The sequence below is a fragment of the Triturus cristatus genome, chromosome 2_1, assembly GCF_964204655.1.
Source record: "Triturus cristatus chromosome 2_1, aTriCri1.1, whole genome shotgun sequence".
NCBI lineage: Eukaryota > Metazoa > Chordata > Amphibia > Caudata > Salamandridae > Triturus > Triturus cristatus.
This window is the reverse complement of record NC_140581.1, coordinates 780,311,041-780,334,645: the sequence shown is the minus strand read 5'-3', so window position 1 is coordinate 780,334,645 and position 23,605 is coordinate 780,311,041. Positions and strand designations below refer to the sequence as shown.

The 23,605-nt window shown below is 48.3% G+C and overlaps 1 protein-coding gene across 2 annotated transcripts in view; it reads right to left on the bottom strand.

Annotated features, from left to right (window-relative positions):
* The window catches only part of CDC42SE2 (CDC42 small effector 2), a 352,848-nt gene that overhangs the window by 8,780 nt on the left and 320,463 nt on the right, over nucleotides 1–23,605 (bottom strand). The window lies entirely within an intron of this gene.

Sequence of the window (23,605 nt, the reverse complement as noted above, 5' to 3'; positions counted from 1 at the left end):
AATGGGTTGACAGAGAAAGGAACAAAGGTTGGCAGAGCTTTAGCAATAGAAAAGCAATAGGTTCCAAGCCGAATAAAGGGTGAATTAACTAGAGACTGCGTGACGTGTAGAACACTCATTCGCTAACAAGCACCGGCCAGGCCAATCGTTCTAGATCACTAATAGCACCCTCTTCTGTTACTGATAAGTTTAGGTACTCAGTCAGTACATCATCAATTATGCACTCATCCACCCCTGGACTCATTCTTACATTCATCCACAATAAAACAAACAAAAAGTCAGCAAGACTATGTAAGACAAATTAAAAGAAAAGTTGAAAAACGTGTCAGGCACCTACTTGCAACTAACAATAAGGAAAAAATTAAATATAGCAGCGAGTGGCTGTTTTGGAATCGTATTGTGTATCGTGATTATTCGCTGTATCAGTCTAAGATGGACGACATACTGCTTTTAACGATGGCAGCCATTTTGGAACAATAAAACAATTATATGCTATGGACAGCACCCTTGAGGTAGCCAGTCAGTTTCGAAGCAATGGTCATGATGCACTGCAGATGAAATGAGCGCCAAATGAACGGGCAGTTAGCACTGTCAAGGAAGCAGGCAGGCGCTCAAAAAATAAAATACAAAATAAAAAAAGAGAAAGAAAGGAAAAATGAGGATCTGTACAAAGAGAATGAGCAAAACTAAAGCGAAGGATGCACAGGACCAGGCACTAACATGCACTCAGCATCAGGCGGATGTGTACACGAGATCAGGCAAAATGCCATCGCTCAGAGGGCAATAGAGCCAATGGCCGAAGTAAGCTAACAGTGCCCCATGCTGTATGCTGTAATGGATGGAACCAAAATGTGAATCACACTCAAACAGTCGAATGACGGAAGTGGACGGCCCCATGGCCCCCCTATGAATGGATATGTAAGCATTAATTTTTATGGATTTGTTTGAAATGACAATGCTGGCAGATAACTAAATTGTTAGGTGGGATCTAAAAAGCACTTTAATACACAGAGTTTTAAACAACACATACAATTACAAACATGTAAAAACATACAGTTTGTAAACAAATAAACTACCCCTCCCAGGCCTAACAATTATTCTCTGATGCAAGTGTTCGATTCCCAAGGCCTGTCAGAGGTGTGTGACAAACACCAAACCCCTTGACTACTACATGAATCTGTGAGATTCTATGTAACAGAATTCCATATTTTAAGTGTAAGAAAATATTCACCCTCAAAAGTTCATTGTCTTTAACATATGTTTTTTATTTGAAATAAGTCAGCCCTATTGCACTTACAATACTGTTTAGTAATAAACAAAACGAACACAAGTGATATGACCTAACCTTTTCTTTTACTGTTTTGTAGCTTCTTTCACTGGGTTTTCACCACAACCACATTGACTTACTGTATTGAGCAAATGGTTTGCCGCAGGGCAACCAGCAGTCATTTATCCATAACAATATACAAACTCCTCCTAAGTGGGGTCCAACATGGTTTCTCACAGGGCAAATCTTCTTCCATGAGGGTTTGTCACGAGAGAAAAAAATACAACATCTTTTGCTTGCTTGCTTACTAAGATTCCATGTGACAAAATACCCCTCTGCAAGCTTTAAAATGAGTAATATCAATCCACACTTGAAGGCCTGCTGGCTTTAAAGCAATCCTTTCACAAAAGAGAAGTCGGTCCTACTGTGCTTCTTATAAACTTTCATAATAAACAGATCAGACGTATGGCATCAGATATAACTTTTCCCAATGAATTAATGACAGCTATAGCTTTTCTCATTGGCCTGTCAAAGTACCCATCAGGCCTAATGCATTGAACATACGTTTTCCCATAAAGCAATGGCCTTTAAGTTACAAATATGCCCAAACTTACAGCTGGCAAAAAACAATATACAAGTCATCCTAGAAGGGCCTAATGAGGATTATCATAGTGCAAATATACTACCTTCAGGGGTTGTCAGAGAGGGTAACCAACACCACAACCCTTGCCTACTACTGCAATTTGTGAGATTTTGGGTAACAAAATACCTGTTAGACCTGTCATCTGTAGGGTGGTTTGCCCCCAAACATTTTCCCTGCTTACCTCCTCTTGTTGCTGTAACTGTTTTTTGGCCATAACACTCTGAGCACTTTAACACTGCTGACTAGTGCTAAAGTGCATGTGCTTCTCCCCCAAACATGGTGACATTGCTCTATACCCAATTGGCATATTTAGTTTACTTATAAGTCTCTTATAAAGTGGTATATCATATACCCATGGCCTGTAACCTAAATGTTACTAGTTGGCCTGGAGCACTGATTGTGCCACCCACACAAGTAGTCTTTCAAACCCGGCTCAAACCTGCCACTGAAGTGCCTGTGTGTGCGGTTTACTGCCGCTTCGACTTGGTATTTAAAGCTACTTTTCAAGCCTTAAACTCCCCTTTTATTACGCATAAGTAAGCTAGGCCCAAGGTAGCCCTAAGGGCAAGGTTCAATGTATGTAAAAGGTAAGAGATGTACATTTTAATTTGTACATGTCCTGGTAGTGACAAACAGCTAATTTCGTTTTTTACCTCTATGAGAGCTACACCTCTCATAGGCTAGCATTGGGAATGACTTAATAAAATTTAAAGCTGTAATTCCCAAATAGAAAGGAGTAGCTGCATTATGTTTTATATCTTTGGAATGGTAACTATAAATCCTCTTTAAAGGTAAAGTTGGATTTAACATAACTATTTTAGAAAAAACCCTTTTAGAAAGTGTGGACTTCTCTGCTCAGTGTGTTTTGCAGCCTTTCTCCAATACACGTCTGGAGTAGGTGGCAGCTACACTTTGTGCATTCCCTCTAGAAAGTCACAAACACAGGAAGAGTGGGTGTGACAGTGAACTCATCTCCATTAATCTGCATTCTGATAGTTCTTGCTGGGCAGGAAGAGAGGGGGAAGCTGACACATTTAGCTGAATAGGCAGTGTTCTGTTTCCCACATAAAGGGCTCATTACCGCCTATTGATAGTTTGGAGCCTGGGCTGGGAAGAAAGGGGGATCTGTGCACTTCTAGGGCCTGATATGAAGTCACCCCCACTTCAAAGGATCAACTGACTCTACCAAGACAGTACACTACTGGACCTGTGAAGAACTGCCAGGAGCAAAGACTACTTTGCTACAAGGATTACCACTCTGATAAGCTACCAGAGGGTGAGCACAGGTCATGTTTTATAGTGTGCATCTAGCTTACCCAGATTAGAGTGATGGTTCCTGCTTGGACAAGGTGCATATCTTTGACAACCAGAAACCCCCAGTTCTAACACCCGTCTTGAGGCTCTTAAAGCCTATTGCCTTTATAACTGGCTCGTCAGCATAACCATCTCAAGCTGACAGTATTTAAACAAGGCATTTCTACAAAACACCTATTTTCATAAATTCTCATAAAATAACAAATATGCAGAAATTCTCAGTTGGCAAATCAATATACACCCCTGCTAAGTGAGCACAAAAGGGATTCTCACAGTGTATATCTTCTACAGCAAGTGTTTATTAGAGGGAGTAACTAACAGCAAAATTCTTGCCTAGTATGGTAATCAGTGAGGGTCTTTGAATCAAAATACCTGTGTACAGGTTTTACCACAGTGCAATACAAATCCATACTTTAAGGCATACTGCCTTTAGCATTTGCTTTTCATAATAAATAGGTGACTCCTATGGTATATGTCCAAGTTTCAGAACAGATCTATTGCATCATTGGCTTCTCACCATAACCAATCCAGGCCTACTGGAATAAAAGCACTCTTTTTCCAGTGGAAGCACACTACCTCTACCCCATTAAATGCTGTAGTTAAGAAATCAGCATATAGGAGGAGCCAAAACCCCTTTCCAATAGTGTGTATTAAAGATTTTTTTTTGTTTATTGCACAAGGTAATGGATTGCTGGATTTTCAAGCCAGACCTAAATACTACGATAGTTGGTTAAGCGGATGGACTTCTCTTATGAATTTGTGAGCCCATATCAACACAAATTCATTAACATTACTAAAATTGACCAGTTTGGGTGCAGTAGAAATAAAAACGTTAACACTAACAGCCCATAGCCATTCTTAAAAACGCTATTACACCAGAAGCAAAGAACAGGCAGAAGTTCTAGAGATGTAAATACTGAGGAATATCTGCTTTCTAGATTCAGCAACCTCATGAAATAGGTCATAATAACTTCATTGTGTATAAGCAGTGTCAATGTGAACTTTGGTATTCATTTCTCGAATATGTTCGAACACTCACTGGCAAATGTTTTCTTACTTCGGAATCGTTAGTGCAAGTGTGATGCACTTGAATAAATGAAGCAAGGAGAATGCACTACAACATTCAGTTTCATACAATTTAATTAGAGAAAATAAGTAAATCGAGAATCAGTTTTCCACTGCTGCTGGAGACCTATTACGACTGTGAATTATCATATTTTCTTTTCACACTCTAATCAATAACATTCATGGATGCATGCTGACTTCTAAGAAGAACACATCATTCCTTTAGCGGTAAATGAGCGGTAATCTGCAAAACACACACAATTTGGGGGGGGGGGGGGGGGATGTATACCCCTTCACAGGTATCTTGAACTCCAGCTTAGATCAGTGACAGGATCTACTGCACAGCTCAGTTCCTAGTTGCAGGACCCTGCTGCTGATGTAAGAATAGATATAAAGTTCTTGAAGAGCATCTTTAGAAAGGGCAACTCGCAAGAAAAATTTGACACTCGGATGAGAAGCAAGTAAGGGAGCTATGGTGTGGGTGTTTTATGGTTTTAAATATTAAAGCACACAATACATGAAAAGAGGAATGTTTGCAAACAGTCTAACCATTAGCAATTGCTCAGGGAAGCATTCCAATCCATTCAAACTAGTCTTGGATAGGTTGTGTCCACTTCAGAGAGGATCTGGCATGGCAGTTCAGGCTGGACTTCAGATTGGAGCAGGATCAAGGCTGATTTGCACATGGCTGATCTAATGTGTGCGGACACAGTGGGCAGAAAAGCAATGGGTTGCAATGATACCCTGAGCGATTGCCAGCAGTTAGACTATGTGCAAGCATTACTTCCTTCAACTTTTGTGTGTTTAATTTAAATATTAATGCCCTATGATCATATCAAGCAATGCATTCTTCCCTAATGTGTCCACTTAGTCTAATCTGTCGAAGACAATTCACTCTATCTGCCTGCTCAGACTGTGAATGCATAAATGTAAAAGAAGAGGCAGGAGAAGTAGTCATAAACTGCAGCATAGCCTAGCGTACACCTTTCACTGGTTCACATTCACCACACCCCATAGCAAGTAATTGTAGGCAAGATATTAACATATATTAAAGCTTGGTTGCTGCCAGCCTTAATCAGCATGACCATCAAACATGGCCTGCCTTTAAATAGGATTCTAGGTGAACCAACACATGTATTGGTAGCTACACTATAGAGTATTAGAGTGGATTTCTAGGTGAGGCACAGGCAGGGTTCTGTCAAGAAAATGAACAAAATTATACACAGGGAAGGCCTTTGGTCAGACCTCATCATGCATTGATATGTTTCCATCATTTGCTTCCAGACACTGCCTGAATAAAGAGTCATCCGCAGTTTGGATCAGACCAGAAGAGTCTTTCATCTTCAACAGCATATATTTAACGTCAATAACAGTTGTGAAATCCTTACTGCAAATTGATCTATCATTTATGTAGTATATGCACATGATCTGTTGTGAAATTGATTTAATATGCTGTTTAACATGAAAATGTAATGGCATCCTATGAGATGGATAGCAACCAAAATAATGTTTGGAACACAGCTTATGAAATACTGAAGAGATGTGGGATGAATTTGTCAATTTTAACCACAACGGATTGTTATGGTTTATACAGCTATCTTTCAATCTAGTGTGTACAAGGTGTTTGGGTAGACAACCATGGCCTCATTATTTCATCTATGATCTGTGTGGAAAGCATCTGTGCATTTTACACTGATCACATCATCCACGCTACTGCTCCGCAGATAGAAACAGAGTAGTATTGAAGATAAATCTAATTCAGTAGGGTAAAAGTTAAATGCTGCACACTCTAGCTACCAGTGACGTGTTAAGTGAAGGCAATACCTCATTAAAGCAAACTGGAGATGGAAAGCAAATAGTGTGACTTGCACCTTTCTGTAACATATAAGTTATGCTTAATTCAAAGGCCAATCGCTAAAAATATGTAAGAAAACTCAAATCTCCTCCTTAGAACACGTTTTCTCCTGTGGACAGCTGTGTACATGCTAACTTTACATAGTTATCATGTACTGTTATCTATCTATAAAAAAGTAGATTATAAAGCGTAGATATTTATTTCCAAAGGTTCCGTGAAAATTCTGAAACGTACATTGTAGAATATATAATGTAAATAAGAATCACAGGCTGTTCAAATCACACTATGATTGTAAGCATTGTTAAAATGGTGTACACCGTTCTGCTCATTTCAGGAATATGTTTAAGATATTTTTATATACTACGGAGGATTGTCCATGGGGACTTGTAGTGCATGCCTTACAGTGGCTAATATATAGAGATTTAGTAGATGACTTAAAATGCTATGTCAGATGATATATGTAAGAGACATCTCATTAAAATGAATAATAACCAAATACTATTTTCACCTGAGATGTCGCCAGAGAATTTCTTTTTAAAACACATTTTATTGAAATTTTTATCAGTGCAAACAGCCTTTGACAGGCGTGGCAGCATTGAAAAATACATGCTCGGGGGGGGGGGGCTAGCAGACGCGGAAGATGGCCGCAGACTGAGTGTGCTGTGCTAGCAACCAGCACTAGTGCCCCATCCATCTGACAAAATTCTGCCTCAGAGCGCCGATTCCGAGCGATAATCAACCAGAGAGGCAGCGGCGCCTGCTAAACAGTGAAACTTGGGCGGTAATCGGCAGTTGCGGCGCTGGGAAACTATCGGAGGCCAGGTGCGGGAGTCAACAAGATGGTGACTCTCCGGAGGCTGTAGGAGGAGCTGCCGCCAAGAAGATAACTGTGAGGGCGAGCTGTAGCCCGAACCCCGCTGGCGGTGAGGATGAGGTGTCCCGCAGCGACGACAAGTCTCCCGGCAGAGCAAATGTGGCGGACCGCGACATACCCCAGCGGCCGATCCGGATTGGGTGGGAGTGGCCAGGAAACAAAGCAGCCGATAGACCGGCACCAGGACCCCGGCAAAAGGGGCGAGGTAGACTGCTTAATATTCAACAGGCAACCTCAGGACAACATGGGTGTAGCCAGAGAGACAGAGCAGCATCGGGGCCATCCCAGACAGAGAGGGCTGCCACCCGGGGAAGCGAGGATCAGTGTGGCATGAGTGAGTCGGCCCGGTGGCCCCGCGGCGTATTGGGGGTGCAGACCATGTTTCCCCTCCCCCCCCCCCCACTCTGACCGGTGAGTTGAGGGACATCTGGGGGTTTACACTCCTGCCCCCCTGAGGGAGACGGACAGGGCAACGGCCTGAGAGGGTGACGAGTGGGGAGTGACGTCAACGACCGCCTGCTGGCAGTGGGGGGCCCAAGCTCAACGCAGCTATACCGGTGAAGTTACTTAAGAGACCGAGCAGCAGTTGGGCCGTTTAAGGCTCGCATTAGCGGGAAGTACCGAGTGAAACCCTTCCACCCTGACTGGAGCGGACGACAGCTTAACCGATCGTGCCTGGTGGGCCTTGGTCCCCATTACTTCACAGACGGCGAAATGGGTCGCACCAAGGGGAAGGGGCCCATGCAAACAAACCACATAGATAAATATACGGTGGCCATGGGGCGTGATGATGGCGCGGTCGGAAGAGACAAGCAGGAGGAGGAGGGCGACCAAGGACCGGATCCGACCTTGAAAGATATTATGCAGGCAATCTGCGAATTGAAGGGGACCTTGGAGGCAAAACTATATTCGGTCACCGAGGAGGTTAACCTCCTGCGGGCAGACTTTCGCAAGATGTCAGAAAAGGTGGCCACGGCAGAAGCGAACATTGGGGGTATCCAAGCCAAAACGAAACGACTGGAGGAACAGGTGTTGACCCTCACGAAGAACCAGGTGGACATCTATGCCCGGCTCGAAGACCAAGAGGAAGGGCCCGCCACAACAACATCCGGGTGGTGGGGGTGCTGGAGGGTATGGAGGGGCCAGCCATCAACCTATTCCTGGAGGACTTAATCCTGAATCACCTTAAGCTCAAAAGACTGTTTTTCCCCATAGAGCGGGCTCACAGAGCACTGGGAGGGAAGCCCAGACTGGGGCCTCCCCCCCACGCATCATCACTGCCCGCATCCTAAACTTTAGGGACCGAGATGCCATATTGCAGGCGGCACGGATGCACGGAGACCTCTGACATGAGAACGCTACAATCCGGTTCGTTCTAGACTTCACGCTGCATGTACAGCGCCAGCGACACTCCTTTGATGAAGCGAAACGAGCTCTTAGGGAACAGGGTGTTAAGTACATGATGCTCTTTCTGGCTCGACTCAAAATCCTGGGCGATGGAAAGGCGTATTTCTTCGATAAGCCTGAGGAGGCGAGTGACTGGCTGGAGGGCTGGCGCACCGTGTGCCGCAAAGGCAGGCACAGGAGATCGGCGATGGACTGGAGTGGTGAAGAGTCGATCATGGGGACTGAGAACTCGCCCAGTGGCTAGAGGTGCTGACAACAGACAGATGAGTGACCACTGGGGCACCTCCTTGGGGGCTGTGACTGCACTGTGGCTCTGGGAGAGGGGGGGTTGGGACTTGGGTAATGAGGATGAGATTCATGATGCTGCCGGGACAGTGGGGCCTGGGCCCTGGACTCATGCTGGGGAGAAAACAGAACTGCCCAAGATGGATATCTGACCTAGGAGATGTGATAGCAGAGCTGCGGGGAGATGTTAGCATAAGTTGGCCTGGCGGGGATTGAGTGTGGGGCTAAGAATCCCAGGCAGCAGTTAGACGTAACTTCACGCTGGAGGCTAGCCACGACCCCTCACAAATGGGTTTAAGGGTGTTCAATGGGCGACAGGTTGGGGGCTCACCAAGCAGGGATGCAGGGAGGGGGGTATTGGGACTGTTGTTTGATTTGTTTGCAGGGGGGAAGGGGTAATGCTCGAGGCCTACATAACCAGCAGACGTCGATGGTAGACTCGAAATACAAGGCGGGGAGCAGGGAGGCCCCATTGCCACTAGTTTGTCATACGGCTAATGGGGGAACCGGCTGCTGTGAAGGTTTGGTCCTGGAACGTGAACGGGCTGGGAAATAAGATTAAACGCATGCTGGTAATTCAGTACCTGAAGAGGCACTCCCCAGACGTCATTCTTATTCAGGAATCGCACCTGAGGGGCAGTAGATGTAAAGCCCTTGACCGGTTTGGGTACACGATGGTGACGCACTCAGGGTTTATGTCCGGGGCCCAGGGAGTGGGTATTCTTATACGCAAAGCACTACCCCTCGTGATTACTGGCACTTGGTCAGATACTGCGGGGTGCTTTTCCGCGGCTGCGGGCAAATTGGAGGGGCGCTTGCTGATATTTAGTTCCTGCTATGTGCCACCGGAGCTGCACTCGTTGATTCTCCCACAGCTCGAATCACTCATAACTGACCTCCCCGAAGGCACCCTAATCCTTGGAGGCAACACAAATGCAGTAATGAACACGTAAATGGATAGGTCTGGCCCTCGTTCGAGCATGAAAGGGGAACGTGGCCTTGCAGAATTTGCAGGGGCACTGGGTTTGGTGGACTTGTGGTGCACGCACAACCCTACACTGAGACACTACACTTTTTACTAGGCTAAACACGGGTCTTTCTCTAGACTTGACCATCTGTTCACACGCACTGACAGAGTGGGGGACTTCTCTGCAACCCACCATATGGCGAGGGGGTTCTCGGATCACGCGCCAGTGTATGCTACTCTTAAAGGCCCACTAACAGACAGGGCAGCCTTCCCGCGGATAGATTCATGGCGACCGTGTGATCCGATGCAGAGTGACAAGCTCCAGGAGGGATCCGAGCTGTACTTCAAAGAGAACAGGGGGTCGGTCCAGTCGCATGTCACGCTTTGGGAAGCCTACAAGACTGTGTTAAGGGAGCAGGCGTTAATAGGGGCACAAAGGAAGGAAGAGACCCTGCAATGTAGGCAAATGAAGCAGGAGATTAGCCAGATGGAGGGCGAGGCGGAGACGACAACATACGCGGAGGCACGACATCGGTTGGCGCTAAAACTACGGGCCCTAGCGGAAGGTGAAGCACGGGCATATGCGTTGGCCACCCAGCATCGCCTCTAAGATGTCAGAGATAAGGCCCTCAAACTACTAGTGTGGCTAGAGAGGCGCTATAGGGAAAGGTCCTGGGTGGTGGGGATCCGAGATGCGGAAGGGGTGCTTCGGTCCACCAGTTCAGATATCGCAGAAGCCTTTGCGACATTCTTCGAAAGCGTGTACGCTCCAGTTAGCACGAGGTCCACACTAGACTGAGAAGAATTTCTCAGGCCTGCCCATGGTGCCCCTGGAAAAATATGGCGACCTAGAGGCAGACACTAGGGTAGAAGAGCTGGGTAAGGCGCTGGGGTCGCTTCGGCCGGGGATGGTGTACGGGCCCAACGGGCTCCCAGTAGAAATTTATAAGAAGCAGGCATCGATTATCCTCCCCCCACACAGAGATGTTACAAGAGGCGCGAGAAGGGTCATCTCCCGGCGGACCAAATGGTAGCCACGATTGTGGTGATTTACAAGGAGGGTAAGACGGAGGATCTGTGCAGTTCCTATAGGCCTATCTCCCTCATTAACGTGGAGGCTAAGGTCCTAGGTGTTGGCGGACAGGGTGCTGTTGGTTATCAAGGACCTGGTACATGTGGACCAGTCAGTGTTTATGCCGGGCAAAACCACTAGGCATAATCTATGGAGGCTCTATGGGATACTGCATATGACGGGTGGGAACGTATCCCAGCAAATGGCTTTCATGCCGCTTGATTCTTCGATGGCCTTCGACAGCATTGAATGGCCGTACCTATTCATGGTCCTCCAGAAACTGGGCTTTGGTCTGTCCTTTTGCAGCTGGGTAAGACTCCTATATGAGGGGTCCACGGCGCGGGTGAATGGTGCCTTGTCCAGGTTCTTTCAGCTTCGTAGGGGCTTTCGGCAGGGGTGCCCTCTCTCCCTGCTCCTGTTTGCACTGGCGCTGAAGCCTCTGTCACACTGGGTAAGGAGAGATCCTGAGATTTGGAGGTTGCGGGCACCAGAGGATTGGGAGTAATGTATCTCCCTGTACGCTGATGACATCGTACTATACCTAGCACGGCCGTACTACTCCATAGCGAGGGTCCTTCACATTTTCGAGCTGCTCTGTAGTTATTCGGGATACAACATCAACTGGTCAAAGTCTGTGATCTTTCCTCTCTCGGGTCTTCCCCCAGGGTCCCGCGGTGCTGCGCAGCTCCAGTGGTGGTGGACGGGTTTAAGTATCCTGGGATTTTCATCACCCGAGACCAGAAGAAATTCCTGGCGAAAAACCTGTAGCCCCAAATGAGGCGTCTCACTACAGATGTTAGTCACTGGCATTCGCTCCCACTCTCACTTATGGGTAGGTCGGCCCGGTACAAGATCCTGATGCTATGCGGCTTCTTTATGTACTACAGAACACTCCCTATCGGATACCACAGACTATTTTTAAGCGTATTGCCCAGGAGGTGCGATCTCTGCTGTGGGCTGGAGGGTCGCCGAGAATCGCCCTACACAAGTTGAATAGGGGGGTCTTTGATGGGGGGATTGCAGTACCGGACGTCAAGTTGTACTACTGTGCCTCCCAAATGCAGGTGATGAACGATCGGGTGTATGTAGGGACGGATGAACCAGCATATAGAGTGGATAGGACAGCGATGTCACGGGATAATTGCAAATTACTTTTGTACTCCTGGCGGATGACCCTGGCTTGGCCAGAGCATACAAAAGTGGTGGTCCAATGCTGGAGAGACGCAAATAAATTGTTGGGCTGGGCGTTGAGACTGACTGGCAGAACCCCGCTTTGGGCGGGTGATCCCCTCAGAGAGGTGGCTGCGCTGACGGGATTCAGGGGCTGGTGCTTAATAGGCATTGAATATTTGGGCGACGAGTGGAAGGGGGACGCCCCTCGCATGTTTGAATACCTACAAAAAGAGTATAACATGCACGACTCACAGCGCTATACGCACCTGCGGCTCCTTCACGCTCTGCGCACCTACATCCAGCTAGGGGTCTCCATTACGGAATATTCACCGATGGAGGATCGGCTACTGTAGGACCCCTTACAGGGGAAACCAACCTTTATGATCTACCGTAAACTGATTAACAACCTCCCGGATCCCTTGGTCTCCCTCAGGGCAGCCTGGGTTGGTGATCTGGGGGCTCCGGATGATGATGATTGTCAGGAGGCACTCCAGAGCCCAAGAGAAGTGGCTATGCGCATTAGATTCAGGCTAGTACAGCTCAAGATCCTGCATCATACCTACTACCCTCGCACCCACCTATAATCCTGGGGTCGGGCCCCGTCAGCGATGTGCATCAGGGGGTGCGGGAGGAGGGTACCTTCATGCATATCTAGTGGGAGTGTCCCGAGATCTCCATATTCTGGTGGAAGATCACGGAAATCATGTCGGAGGTGGTGAGAGTGCCTGTCACCCGCGATCCCAAGTGGCTTCTCCTATTGATCAGAGGGGAGGCAGATTGGTCCAGGTATGTGAGTATATGGCTGGCACTGTCAGCGGGGGTGGCAAAGCGCAACATTGCCAGAAGTTGGGGGGGGGTCGGCACCCCCACAGATTGAGGAATGGAAATGGGATCTTGATTGGTGCCAGAGGGCGGAGGAAACAGTATATAAGAGTAGGTGGTGTGCTCAGAAATGGGAGAAGGTGTGGCTGCCCTGGAGAAGGTTTAGAGGGCTGTGGGGAGCAGACTAGTACTGTTAAGAAGGGCAACATGGGATCCTGCTTAACCCGAGAAAGTATTGATAATGATTCTCTGTACATGGCATTTAACGTACTCATGACGTTGTCACTGTATGATGTGGTCTCTCGAGCTTTGTTAATAAAAAGACTTTACATTTTTTTTAAAAATACACGCTAATAAGATATTACTCAAAACATCACGTCAAAATCATAATGAATCTCTTACATTAAGTATTTGCCTGCCAGCTCGCTGTCAGGTGCACCACCTCCCCCCTCAACTGCTGCACAACAACGTTTAACAGGCAGCTCCCACCCACAGTTCCACCCCGCCATGGCTGTGCCCTGGCATGTCCTATCATCTGTGGGAGGTGTAAGCACTCACAACCCTGTGGACAGGGTACCATGCAAGTCTGTGTGCCCACTGTGGCCCCCCATGAAATCCCAGTGCGGCATGTCTTCCGTGTACTGTCGCAATTTTCCTGGGACACAGGCAGGAACCAATCAGCGGGGTTAGCCACTGCCTGCAATTTTGACAGCACGATGCAGCCGCGGACCAGCTCGCCCTGGGAAATGGAGCCCCACCCCTCAGACCAACAGCATGGTGTCACTGCTTTGCTGCTCGTCCCCCAGTGCCGCCGCTTCAAGATTGGCTGCTGATGGCACCGGACCCGGTGTAATTAGGGCTGGATTATAGGGCCCGGACGCAGGAGCTCCCAGTCTTCACGTCCACCATGCTCGGGTGTTGGCCACACCCCCTTTAACCTTTGTTTATTTCAGTGAATTTGAGCTTTTTCTAATGTAAAGCAAAATCTTATAATAAACATAGCTTTTAGACAATGCGTGGTGTAGGACTGTTCGGAGGTCCTGGCCTATGGGCAAGTCCTGCACCATACCTCCCACGAGAGGCCAACCCCCTGCCATGTGTGGAACAGCATGTGGTTGGCCTATGGCCAGGCCCTGCCCTAGGTCTAAACTGGAATGGCATGGTGGGTAAACATATGATGGATTTAGGCCTGGGGGTGAATGTTTGACACTGTTCAGCATTCCATCCAGCAACTGTTCTTTTCACATTTGTCACCCTGAGTGGGACAGTTATGCCAAGACGTGGGTCCCATGCACCATGCCACTCGATTCAAGCTAGCCTGGCTGACGAGGGGCGATACCTCGAAACTGGCCCCAGGATGTTGGTTTTCAGCAGTTTTTTTCTGCATCACTTCCCATAATTCCTATGGGAATTTGCATGGGGAAAAACATTTTAGGAATCACCTGCTTTCTCAGCACCTGCTTGACAGACCATCCCATAATTTTACGGGATGGATGAACTGTTTTTTGTGGATAGTTTTGTGAAGAGTTATCAAACAGCACCAGTTATTAGCGAAACAAAAAGCACTCTTCCGATGGAAACTGTGGCATAACATAACTACACAGTGTGACCAGCTAGTGCGTAGTACACACACATCTTTATAGCTCTCTCTCTATATATATATATATATTCACTGAAAAAACCATAGGTTTCACACATGTTAATACTGTATTTAGACACTTATTTGCCCATGTCTTCTTCCATTAAATTTTAGCTATACATATATTACAAATATTTTTTTTTCATAAAGACACATATGTCATCAGCAGAGGATTGCGGTTGCGTGAGTTATAGTTGCCTGCACTAACTATAACGGGGGAGTTTCATTGGTTTTTTACGAGTGAAATGTCCAGCTAACTATAACATGTGTGAAACCTATGGTTTTTTTCAGTGAATTTGCAAGGTTTTTTAAATGCTAATTCCTAACTATAACATGTGTGAAACCTATGGTTTTTTCTGTGAATTTGTACGGTTTTTTAAATGCTAAGTTACTTTACGCCATTCGTGGCGTGTGCGCCCACTTAACGCAGTTCGTTCCGTGCGCGCACGGTGCGCTTTGCGCACCGTGCGCGCACAGTGAGCACACGGTGCGCTTTGCGCACCGCGCGCCCACTTTACGCAGTTAGTGCCGTGGATGGGCCATGTACGAATGATGCGCTTCACGCACCGTGCGCACATGCAGGACATATTATGCGCTTCGCTGTGAAATGTAAGCTTTTACATTTTCTACATTGGTAATGTACCATCCCCAAATGGTGCCCTTCAGGCACAATTTAGACACGGGGAAGGGAGAGTGGGGATAATTTTATTTTATTTTTTATTTTTTTTACCGTACGCGTACGGTAAGCGTAATCGGCGATTTTTCGTTAAAAAAAAATGAATTTTTGCCTTTGGGGGAACTGTGGGGACCCATTAATCAAGGCTAGGTGGTAAGGAGCTGTCTAAACAGTCCCTTTACATGTTTTTTGCCTTTGTTTTTCCTCTCCGCTTAAGAGTGCGAGAGAGAAAATGGCGGCCGCCGCTTCCTGGTTTCGAACGATTCGAATGTTTACTAAGATCTAACAGCCAATCAGAATCGCGCTCGCGCACGTCACCGTACGCGTACGGTAAGCTTACCGTAAGCGCACCGTAAGCTGGCTCAGATATATTGATTTAAAGGCTATTTTCTCAGAATCTACTGAACAGATTTACACCAAACCTACAAAAGGCACTTCCTTGACCTGTAGACTACCTCTCTGCCAAATTTCAAGGAAGTCTGTTCAGCCGTTCGGGCTGTAGCTGTGTCTAAAGGTCCTATGGAAAAATGCATGGGAAAAACGCGTTTTGGGACCCCCCTTTTATCTCAGCCCCCGCTTGACAAATCCCCCCGAGACTTTCAGGGTCGGAGCGTAGCGCCCCATTAGTTTTGAAAATTTCGCGAGGATTCGTCGACCGGCGCCAAAGTTATTCAAAATAGAATGGTGCGGTTTTCCTATGGAAACAGGGTCCTAACTATAACTACCTACTGGCGACCGCCAGTAGGTAATGTATATATATATATGTTTTTTTAGCAATGGTTAAAGTGAAGGTATGGTTAGGTTTGGTTATAAAACAGTAACATGTTTGAAAAAAAGTCGAAATTAAAGGAAAACCGAAGTTTAAGTGGAGTTATGATTAAAAATTAAAACCGAAATAACACAAAAATTTGCAAGTTATGTTTAGGATCACAATCTGTAACTCACACAGCAGACATGCAAACCATAACACACAAACACCAGATGAATTGCTCTTCACCTCATCCTTGATGTGACGGATGCAATTATAAATGTCAATCTCACAAGAGTTAAATATCAAATTACCATAACACTGTGAAAGAGACAACTGAATGTAGAATTTTGTAATTGATTATTATTTAATTTCGTACTTTCAGGCGTTGTTACTTATTTGGGCCGCCTCCAACTCCAAGGGGACACTATCCCAATTAACATGAAGGACTTATGCTTATAAGCGTATAAAAGTATATGATTATGAGTGATCACCTGTGCCTCAGTTTAGAGCTTTTTGCCTTCTGTTTATACAATTAAAAGGATGGGAAACAGGTAGTTCTTGCAACTAAGATACCACATCCCGTGGCAGCCAAACGTTGGCACTCTTTTTAAATGTCAAAATCAATGGGCTTCTAGTTCCTTCAAAAAGAAAAGTCGACAGATCACAAAATTGTCTTTCACAAAATCACAAAGGAAGATGGGCACCAAATGTTTGCTTATGCGTTTCTACCTCTGATATAGAAGGTTTACTGCTTGCAAAAACAGCCTTTTTATATAATTTGAGTGAACGGAAAAGGATTAAAAATGCTGTAATAAGATTTGCAGTCACTGCTTAGGAGTGTGTGCCAATTCTGGTGAATAATGTCTGCATGGAGTACCGAGCCAGTGGCCTTTGTCTTTCTTTTTACTGCATCCGGGACCTAACCCCTCCTCAGTTTACAGAGGCCAAACTCTTTGTGCAAATGTAACCATTTGGAAACCTTCTGAAACAAGCAACCCCAAGAAACAATTCGCCCCATCCGCGAGGTGGAACTCGAGAATTAGACTACACGCGATCCCAGGGACATGACAACACGAGCAGTGAGTTTTGAGGCCTAGACAACAAACCACCCAAGATGAGTCATCAATGAATGACTGAGGTAAAGCCCTTCTTTCTAGGTGTCTTGAGAGAAGGCCACAATGTTCAATCTCTTGGCTACATCTGAGATGTACTGCTGGAATCTATAGGCCCCATCAGTGAAGAGTGGTAGGAGTCTCAAGCCACATCAGGAAAGGGATTCACATCAGGGTATAGAAAATACACCAATAGAAACGGCATAGAGAGCAAGAATTATGATGAGGAAACTTGAGCTAATCCCGGGGAGTACCCCAGCAGCAGTTTCCATATTTTTTGTGGATCATCTAAGCCTTTACACATGGGGTCCAACTTTACCATAATGACCAACTTTGTCACCCCACCCCAAACCTGTCATCAGAACAGCCCTAATGTGTTACCCCCATAACCGTACTTCAGTGTGGTGTTATTCCACATCAGTAACGAGACAATGAACCTGCTAGTTCTAAACCTATTCCGATTGTAGAAAAAGAATTAAAGAGTTCAATAGTAACGCACACAAATCTAACCAAGACACAGACAATATTTCTTAGCTAACATTGTGACGTTTGTGTGCACTATTTAGAACTGGACACATGCACTGATCCTTACAACATAACTCACGAACACTCAACTAATTCTATGGCTTCCCCAACTAGTAGCGTTCAAGTTTTCTTTTGTGCATAGTTAGGGAATCTTTTACCAAATAGATGACTGCTCAAAGCCACAACTACTCTGAAGATTTTCTAAGATGGAAACAAGGAATGAAGCCGTGCATAGTGCAAAACCACCTCAAATCAATGGCTACTCCCAAACAGCCTAATATGAGCAAATGTGGTGAAAAACGTACGACTGCATACTCTAACCACGTTTGGTCATCACATCTTGTGTGCACCTAAGAAAATAGAGCACCAAGGTTTTAACTCGTATTAATTATTTAATCTGAAGCGTTTTAGACAGATTGACAATAGAAATACCTGCAAAGACAATAGGCCCGCATTTTATTAAAACGCTCTTTCATTGATAAAATAATTCTTGTTTTGTTGCACAGACTGTAGAATAAGCCATACGGTCTTTCCCAGATAAGCACGCCATTTAGTGGCGTGCCCATTCATTTAACTCCACAGTCCACACACACACTCACAAACTTGCAAATAAACTACAAAGCCCTTTCACTGATAAAAAGCCAGCACTAGTGGGTTTGCCAATGCGGGTTAAGGTGTGAAATCCAATGTGACTTTATGGACATGGCATTTTTGCTAATATCTAATATGTGAAGTGATGTTGTGGAAACTGATTATATATCTAATATAATTAATAGAAAGTCTGCCCTTTGCTCAACCAATATTTTGAAACATATTTAGTCTATGCCATCCAATCCTTCAGTCAACAAACCATCAGCTGCTAGAGTAGATCCTTTAATACTAGGTAGGCAGAAAGTCAACATAGTTTTGTCTTTCAGAAATAGGAATACTTCTATTATTGAATCACCATTAAACTATACACCTTCCAAAAAACATGCCTTTGTATCATTGAGTTTTATAATCTGAAAAGTAATCAGAGTGACCCTGCATGAGAGCATGATGAAGGCAATACCGCAGAGAGGAACCGGAATTATGAGACTAAATCAAATAATGGTCGGAGTGCGGTGACCGAGGTATCCGTACATGCAGAGAACTCAAATTTTTTTATCTTTAAACCCCTCATTACACGAAATTAGAAAACCAGAAGTGAGATAGTTAACATAGCGATTCTTCGAACAGCAGAACCTCATAGGGCGCTGCAAATATGGCAGGACGATGACAACAATGCCAATCCTATTAATGTATCCAATAATTCCTCTAGCACCTTCTAAATATTGTGAAAACTTCTTTTGGTAATTCAGCACGAAAAATGAAGAGGCGTGCTCTTCTGATGAGGGGTAAGCGCCAAAGCCCCAAACTTAAGGTCAAAATGCTTGCAGATTACGAGCCTCCCACGTTGATTGCACACTTCCCTTCTATGCACCTTTGGCTATAAAGCAGCATGCACATAAACCTCCAGCGTTGTGGTATTTCGAAACAAAGTAAACGCTTTGCAATTTTTAGTCCGCCCTTTTCATCTTACTTATGGTTATTGAACATTAATTTAAGAGGCTTGTTTTTACTGGGAAGACAACTGCCTTACAGCAAGAATAGCATAGCCACAGTGGGTCAAAGTCTTTGCTGGATATTGATGCAGGTTGCCCATAGTCTTCCAACTCATGCTACTTTTCCATCTGTACAATCCTAATTTGGAGTAAGAGTGAAAATAGGTCTTTACAAGTACATCAGAAGGGGTAGAGGAACCTCATGAAACAAAGTCCACAGCTCATGCCTGAGAGTGTCCAATAGAAGTGTTTTGATCTGTTTTGACTGAGGGGCCCCAATGTATGACAATCTCACCTACAAGCGACCTACTGGCTTTATCAAGGTCTTTTAGTCAAGCTGTACAGCAGCATAGCGGAAGATAATTAAAAAAAACAAAACAAAGAACTATGACATAACCCTTGCTGGTCACGTCATAGCGTTTTATTTTTATTACAGGTGTGACAGGAGCCAACCCGGACAACAACGGAATGAGGGAGGGTGGGTGGAGTGAAGGCAGGAAACAACACGCCAACGTATTGGCACACAACAGGGACGGCTAGGGCGGGTGGGAGTCAGGTAGCACATAGGTCAGGCAGCATGAACGCGGGTCAGGCAACACGAACGTTGGAGGACAGGGGGATCAGGCAGCATGAAGGGGAGGGCGGGTGGGTGGTCAGGCAGCATGAACGGGGAGGGCGGGTGGGTGGTCATACAGCATGAACGGGGAGGGTGGGCAGGTGGTCAGACAGCATGAACGGGGAGGGTGGGTGGGTGGTCAGGCAGCACGAACAGGGTAGGACGGTTAGGCAGCGCGAATGGTGGAGGGCGGGTGGGGGCTCAGGCAGCGCGAATGGGGGAGGGCGGGTGGGGGGTCAGGCAGCACGAATGGGGGAGGGCGAGCAGGGGGTCAGGCAGCACGAACGGGGAGGGCAGGCGAGAATCAGGCAGCACGAACGGGGAGGGATTGCGGGAGTCAGGCAGCACAAACGGGGAGGGCTGGCGGGAGTCAGGCAGCACAAACGGGGAGGGCAGGCAGGGGGTCAGGCAGCCCGAACGTGACAGGCAGCCCAAACAGGCGAGGATGGGCGGGGTCAGGCAGCCTGAACAGGCGAGGCCAGGCATCCTGAAAAGGCGAGGGGGGCTGGGTCAGGCAGCCCAAACAGGCGAGGGCGAGAGGGGGCAGGCAGTAAGAACGGGTGAGGACGGGGGAAGGCAGCACGAATGAGGGAGAGCAGGCGGGGGAAGGCAGCACGAATGAGAGAGGGCGGGGTAAGGCAGCACGAATGAGGGAGGGCGGGCGGGGGAAGGCAGCACGAATGAGGGAGGGCGGGGTAAGGCAGCACGAATGAGGGAGGGCGGGCGGGGGAAGGCAGCACGAATGAGGGAGGGCGGGCGGGGTAAGGCAGCACGAATGAGGGAGGGCGGGCGGGGTAAGGCAGCACGAATGAGGGAGGGCGGGTGGGGTAAGGCAGCACGAGTGAGGGAGGGTGGGCGGGGTAAGGCAGCACGAATGAGATAGGGCGGGGTAAGGCAGCACGAATGAGGGAGGGCGGGGTAAGGCAGCACAAATGAGGGAGGGCGGGGTAAGGCAGCACAAATGAGGGAGGGCGGGGTAAGGCAGCACAAATGAGGGAGGGAGGGGTAAGGCAGCACCAATGAGGGAGGGCGGGCGGGGTAAGGCAGCACGAATGAGGGAGGGCGGGCGGGGTAAGGCAGCACCAATGAGGGAGGGCGGGCGGGGTAAGGCAGCACCAATGAGGGAGGGCGGGCGGGGTAAGGCAGCACGAATGAGGGAGGGCGGGCGGGGTAAGGCAGCACCAATGAGGGAGGGCGGGCGGGGTAAGGCAGCACGAATGAGGGAGGGCGGGCGGGGTAAGGCAGCACGAATGAGGGAGGGCGGGCGGGGTAAGGCAGCACGAATGAGGGAGGGCGGGCGGGGTAAGGCAGCACGAATGAGGGAGGGCGGGCGGGGTAAGGCAGCACGAATGAGGGCGGGCGGGCGGGGTAAGGCAGCACGAATGAGGGAGGGCGGGCGGGGTAAGGCAGCACGAATGAGGGAGGGCGGGCGGGGTAAGGCAGCACGAATGAGGGAGGGCGGGCGGGGTAAGGCAGCACGAATGAGGGAGGGCGGGCGGGGTAAGGCAGCACGAATGAGGGAGGGCGGGCGGGGTAAGGCAGCACGAATGAGGGAGGGCGGGCGGGGTAAGGCAGCACGAATGAGGGAGGGCGGGCGGGGTAAGGCAGCACGAATGAGGGAGGGCGGGCGGGGTAAGGCAGCACGAATGAGGGAGGGCGGGCGGGGTAAGGCAGCACGAATGAGGGAGGGCGGGCGGGGTAAGGCAGCACGAATGAGGGAGGGCGGGCGGGGTAAGGCAGCACGAATGAGGGAGGGCGGGCGGGGTAAGGCAGCACGAATGAGGGAGGGCGGGCGGGGTAAGGCAGCACGAATGAGGGAGGGCGGGCGGGGTAAGGCAGCACGAAGGAGGGAGGGCGGGCGGGGTAAGGCAGCACGAAGGAGGGAGGGCGGGCGGGGTAAGGCAGCACGAAGGAGGGAGGGCGGGCGGGGTAAGGCAGCACGAAGGAGGGAGGGCGGGCGGGGTAAGGCAGCACGAATGAGGGAGGGCGGGCGGGGTAAGGCAGCACGAATGAGGGAGGGCGGGCGGGGTAAGGCAGCACGAATGAGGGCGGGCGGGCGGGGTAAGGCAGCACGAATGAGGGCGGGCGGGCGGGGTAAGGCAGCACGAATGAGGGAGGGCGGGCGGGGTAAGGCAGCACGAATGAGGGAGGGCGGGCGGGGTAAGGCAGCACGAATGAGGGAGGGCGGGCGGGGTAAGGCAGCACGAATGAGGGAGGGCGGGCGGGGTAAGGCAGCACGAATGAGGGAGGGCGGGCGGGGTAAGGCAGCACGAATGAGGGAGGGCGGGCGGGGTAAGGCAGCACGAATGAGGGAGGGCGGGCGGGGTAAGGCAGCACGAATGAGGGAGGGCGGGCGGGGTAAGGCAGCACGAATGAGGGAGGGCGGGCGGGGTAAGGCAGCACGAATGAGGGAGGGCGGGCGGGGTAAGGCAGCACGAATGAGGGAGGGCGGGCGGGGTAAGGCAGCACGAATGAGGGAGGGCGGGCGGGGTAAGGCAGCACGAATGAGGGAGGGCGGGCGGGGTAAGGCAGCACGAATGAGGGAGGGCGGGCGGGGTAAGGCAGCACGAATGATTTGAAGGAAGCACGAATGAGGGAGGGCGGGGGAATGCAGCACGAATGAGGGAGGGCGGGCGGGGGAAGGCAGGCAGCACAAACGAGAGAGGGTGTGGCAGGCAGCACGAACAAGGGAGGGCGGGCGGAGGCAGGCAGCATGAACAAGGGAGTGCAGGTGGGGGCAGGCAGCACAAACAAATGCATGCTGCATGAACAAGAGAGGGTGGGGCAGGCAGCGAGAACAAAGGAGGGCGGGGCAGGCGGCATGAACAAGGGAGGGCAGGCAGCACGACAAAGGGATGGCGGGGCAGGCAGCACGAACAAGGAAGGGCGGGGCAGGCAGCACAAACAAGGAAGTGAAGGAGAAACATGGAAAGGGGAGAAGTACACAAGTGAACCAGCTGAAAATGATGCACTCTGGAAGAGTGCTTAGAAACAAAGGCAATCATTGGCATAGCCAATAGGTCTCGCCTTTGGGACCTTATAAGTGTTCACACATGCAACAGTTGATGTTGTTGCACCACGGATATTTGCTGCATAACTAAATACTTATAAGGTCCCAAAAGCAAGACCTATTGGCTATGCCAATGCTTGTTTCATGATTACCAACAATGTCTTATGTTCCTTTCTACACATACAATTCAATAAATCTTTATTCGGATATAAAAATATCCATAAAAGCACAGACTAAAATACTAGCAAAAATACATACATTTATAAACAATGCACAGTATAAAAGCAGTAGGCAAGAGGGGACTTGTAGTCTGTATCAAAAGACATCAATAAAAATACATATGTTATAAAAGAGGACATGATATGCAGAACAGTAACGTCATAAATAGCATTGGAACACAGAGAGTTTATGGCCCTTAACAGGTAGCAGCATAATATAATAAAGTGCGATCAAATGTTCAACAAATAGCAGCATAATATAATAAAGTGCAATCAGATGTAAACAGTTAGCATAGTATAATAAAGTGAAATCAAATATAAGCTTTAACCCCTTCCCCGCTCATGACGGAGCCGCTCCGTCATGAGCCACGGTTGAGCTGTGCTCATGACGGAACGGTTCCGTTGGCGGCGCTGTTTCCCCGCCTGTGCGGGGGGACAACGCAAATGGGCGGAGTCATGACGGAACGGTTCCATCATGAGCACAGCTCAACCGTGGCTCATGACGGAGCGGCTCCGTCATGAGCACAGCGCCACCGCGCTGCCCCCCCGCACCCCCCAGCGCTGCGGCGAAATTCCCGCCGCAGCGAAAGGGTTAAAAAGAGGAATATAATATACAAAGCAGCAGTTTGTTGCAGAACACCATCCCATAATAGTGTTTAAGAATCATGGCAAATAGCAGCATGATAAAATTAAATACAAATTAGCTGTGCTACGGGGTGCTCATTGAGGCA